The sequence below is a fragment of the Vicia villosa genome, linkage group LG2 (genome assembly GCF_029867415.1).
Source record: "Vicia villosa cultivar HV-30 ecotype Madison, WI linkage group LG2, Vvil1.0, whole genome shotgun sequence".
NCBI lineage: Eukaryota > Viridiplantae > Streptophyta > Magnoliopsida > Fabales > Fabaceae > Vicia > Vicia villosa.
The window spans coordinates 27,085,090-27,089,847 of record NC_081181.1 but is presented as its reverse complement, the minus strand read 5'-3'; positions in this window follow the sequence as shown (position 1 = coordinate 27,089,847).

Here is a 4,758-nt window from a genome sequence, read left to right as displayed (position 1 = left end):
GTATCTATAAGAGAGTTTTCTCTGAGTGTAGTATCTGCGTGACAATTACTTCCGTAATCACCGCTCTACGTCCTAAAAAAGGCTTTAAGTGGGGTTAATGTGTTTCTAGGTCCTCCTGGTACAAATCAGTCTCGGAATGCAGTGGCGCAGTTAATCACAACCAGCCAGGCAAATCCCAAGAGTAGACTTGGAAACCAAGATTAGAGGGCCTTCACCGGGAAGACATCCTCCATCCTATCTTATGTTGCACTCAAATCCGGGTATAGGATTTCTCACCACAAGGGGGAATCAAGCCCTTTCCCGATACAGAATAAACAATTCAAGCCCTACAGGATTCAGTGCGGCTCCCTCCATACGTCCTCACCATACACCTTCAGGCAGCCACCATAAGATCTCCTACAATTCAAATCTAACGATTTGGAACAGGCAAGTACACCATAGACACTCATATGGCCACCATACAAGATCATGCCCAGGTTTTATCAATTTATATATAATCTTTTCTTGTTTCTTTTAATTAAGTCAATTTGGGTTTTTTAAGTTTATTCTAGTAATTTGATTTAATTTAGGTTTTAGGTTATTTTTTTTCTCTAATTTAGGATTTTAGATTAATTTAATTAATAATTTAAAATTAGGTTTTATTAATTAGGTTAATTAGGATATAATTAATATTGGGATTTTATTTATTATTCGTTTCGATCGAATTAATCGGTCACGATGGTTAATAATTAATTATTTAATTAATTAAATAATAAATTCAAATAGGACTTATTTTGCTAAAGGGTTTTAACCGATTCTATTGGTTACGATGATTAGCATATTTTTATCAATTCGTTATTTATTTTAATCAAATATATTGATTTCGGGGAGTAACGATAATTAATAATTTATTTAAAATACATCAATTTGCTAACGGTGATAATCGAATCAATCAATTAAAATAATTAGCAATCCTTTAAATCTGTTAATTATGGTGATTAAATCTATTAATCATCGCGATTAATAGAACATACTATAATCAGGGTTGTACGCCATTCAAAACACATCTCTTCCACAAAACTATGGATCTTCAAAACTGCGATAAGGTAATTCAAAATACCTTCAAACAACTTCATACTAAATCTAAGGCGTACAACCCTGCCCCGAACTACGTTGACTCTGATCCTCCATAAAGAGGTACGTAGGCACTTGGCAACAAGGCGAGTCCCCTTCCCCAAAATCTCACTTTTCACCCTATTCATTTCCTTATCTATAAACCCTAACACTTTTAGCCACAAACCTTTGCCTTAAATCTAAAAGCTTAGAAAAAGGGTTAAGGGTGCCTAACACCTTCCTTTGACCCGAATATAATAACTTACCCAGAATTCTCTTAACTGCATAGGGTTTCCTATTCGCCCTGGTAGAATAGGTGGTGACTCTAAATTCTTAATTTTTAGGGTAGGTTGCTACAGCTGGCGACTCTGCTGGGGATACACTAATGGTGAATTATTATGCTCCTAGGTAGGGTTTAGGTTTTTGGGGTTTGGCTGATTTTCCAGGGTTAGGGTTTTGCATTAGGGTTTATGGTTTTTTTCAATAAATATTTAATTTCTTTCTATTTATTTATTCATATATTTATTTATTTGCAATTATTTGTTTAAATGTTTAATTGTTTATTTTAATATATTGCACTGTTGGGATATTATAAATTGCGTTAAAACATAAGTGTGGGAATTATCCTTAAGACCAGGGGGGACTTGCATCGCCTACGAGTCTTATTGATAATTCCACTCAGAGTGGGTTGAATATCCAGAAATCTCCAAAACATGGCTTGACTTTGTTGAGGGCAGGACTTGGTATTTGGATGATCTCCCTGAGAACCTACCCCTAAAACTCAAACCTCATGGGCAAATGAGTTGTTCTAAAATCCAAAGAGACAAAAAGTCTCGGAGGCTACGAACCGCCCCATGAGACCCTTGTTAGAACATACCCATGGGAAGGGTAGACTCCCTAAGCCGTCATGCCGAACCTATGAACTTAGGGTTATGTGTTTATTATATGTTTGCGATTTATATACTGCGTATATTTGCGTTTTAATTTTGCAGGTCTTCCTACGCGTTCCCTAGCCTATAGGGATTCTATTTCAAAGATCATGTCCTTCCCACGAAGGACATCTCCATTCACACACGTTAATTGGTCTCTCGATGGCCATGAGACCTAGTGGATGTCTTGAACAGTGACTCTGTGCCTACATCTACGCACTCCCTAGCCAGTAGGGATTCTACTTCTAAGATCGCATTCTTTGCACGAGGGATAACTTCATTAGCATACGTCAATTGTCCTCTCGATGGCCATGAGATCTAGTGACTGTCTCGAACGGTCACCCCATGCTTGCTCCCGCGTACCCCCTAACTTGTAGGGTTTGGATTTCCATTTATACATCTTTCATCTCTATCCTATAGGGATTTCACTTCGTCCGGCATCGTCCTTAGATAGGTTGTGTTCTGCATAGAGAACCTTCCCATGAGGGACAACTTCGTTACTACACGTCGAACGACCTCTCGATGGCCATGTGTGGTGTCGTTTTCTTTACCTCCCCGTTTCACTTGGGAGGACGGCACGCTAAACCCTTCACGCGAATTTTGGAAGGAGAATGCGCCCGTGGTGGGATGAATTTTATTTCAGTTCTTCCTACGATATCACACGAACTTTCTTATTGGTCCTACGAGTAGGAAAGGGAAAAAAAGATCTCAACTAAACCCTAGGAGTTTGCTAAGTGTGGGGATTTCACCTAGACTAGAAATTCTGGAGTCCGGGGGGTCGGTTATACATAGGGAAGTGTTTAAACACCCTACATATCTGTAGTACTCTACAGGAACCTTCTCTGTGTCATTGTGATTGTGTTTGCTGCTAATGATTGGGAAAGTTTCTCCTTTGTGTTAGGAGAGAGAATTGAATTGATTAAAGAAAGACAGACGGATAGACAGACTGACTATTTTTGGTATTTTATTAGCTCGCTGAGATTCCTTGTGAACCTCATGCCTACATATCCCTAGTGGAAGTCAGAGCTTAATGTAGTTCGGGGAACTAACTAGGGAAATTACTTGTTTTTGGTGCCTTGCTTGAAGCTCAAGGTTGAAGCTTGGAATTAAATCTCTGTTAACAGTAAAGAGACATGAAATCATCTTTACAGAGAGGTATTTGTACTATTCTACCACAAACATTTTAAAAGTGACAGAAAAGCTAAAAAAAATGATGTTTCATTAAGAGGGGAGTCTACTTGGTTGATCAAGTATGACAGCCATCGTGCCTCTAAAATGAAAGAAAGATGCTCATCCAAATTAGGGAAAGTGTACAAGTCTGGGGATGTGCCAGAGCATGTCTTTCAGAGTCCTAAATGGGAGACTTTGAATGAAATTGAAATTGAAATGTTTGTTTGTTTGAATGTGGTAGAGTAGTAAAAATATCTCTCTATAGAGATAAGCTATGTCTATCTACTGTATAAAAGATTTGAATTTAGCTGGCTTGTATGAGGCCCAAGCTTGAGGCTTTTTGATTGACTTATTAATTATTGACTTTGGGAGATGACTCCACTGGGGATTAATTACAGGGTATTTTTGTGTTCTGTACAAAGCCCAGAATTGAGGCTGACTCTACTTAGGGAGACTCTATTTATGTGCCTTGTACAAAGCCCAAGGTTGTGGCTAACTGTTGAGGATAATTGAATGAATGACTCTATTTTATGTGCCTTGTACAAAGCCCAAGGTTGTGGCTAACTCTAGCTAGGGAAAACATTATTTTCTGCCTTGTACAAAGCCCAAGGTTGTGGCAGACTCTTAAATAAACTGAGTATGGATGACTCTATGGGGAAAAGATCCTAGGTGTTAGGAATCTTTGACACATGAAAGTATGGTTTATCTGCCTTGTACAAAGCCCAAGGTTGTGGCTACTGAGTGATGAAGAACTCACTGGGGAGACTCTATTATCTGCCTTGTACAATGCCCAAGGTTGAGGCTGACTCTTGACAGGGGAGTTTTATTGTTTGGGTGCCTTGTATGAAGCCCAAGGTTGAGGCTAACTGTTTTTGTTGGTTTTGACTCTATTGAGGAGATTTTATTTATTGAAAGACTGTTTTTCTTTGGAAGCTAACCCTTTCCAGGGATTTTGACTCAGCTGGAGAAATTATTTGGTAAAAGACTGACTTTATCATGTTTTTTTGGAGGCTGACCCTTTCCAGGGGTTTTTACTCTTTTGGGGAAATTATCTCCTAAGAGAAATGACATTATTTATTAATTGACTTTGGAGGCTAACCCTTTCCAGGGGTTTTGTTGAAATGATGGATTGATTTTAATTGACTTTGGAGGCTAACCCTTTCCGGGGATTTTTATTGAAATGAAGGAATGTGTGGAAGCTAACCCTTTCCAGGGATTTTATTGAAATGATTGGCAGAAAGATTATCTAGTGGAGACTTCTTGTTTAAAGCCCAAGATGAAGGCTGACACATGCTGAGGAGAAAAAAACATAGATCCTAGACTCTGCTAAGGAAGATTGATGAAGATAAGGGTGACAGAGACTGTCCATGTCTCTCATTCCAAAAGGTGTACTCAATGCAAAATTGAGACAAACTTAGCTTGTTTAAAGTCTGGTTTAAATTGGAAGAAACTCACCAGGGTAGGCTAAAAGGTGACTAAAGACCTGTTCCTATGTTTATAAGAAACCTGATGGGTCCTTGTATACAAGCTCAAGAGGAAGCTGGAAATGCTTTTAAGAAGCCTGTGG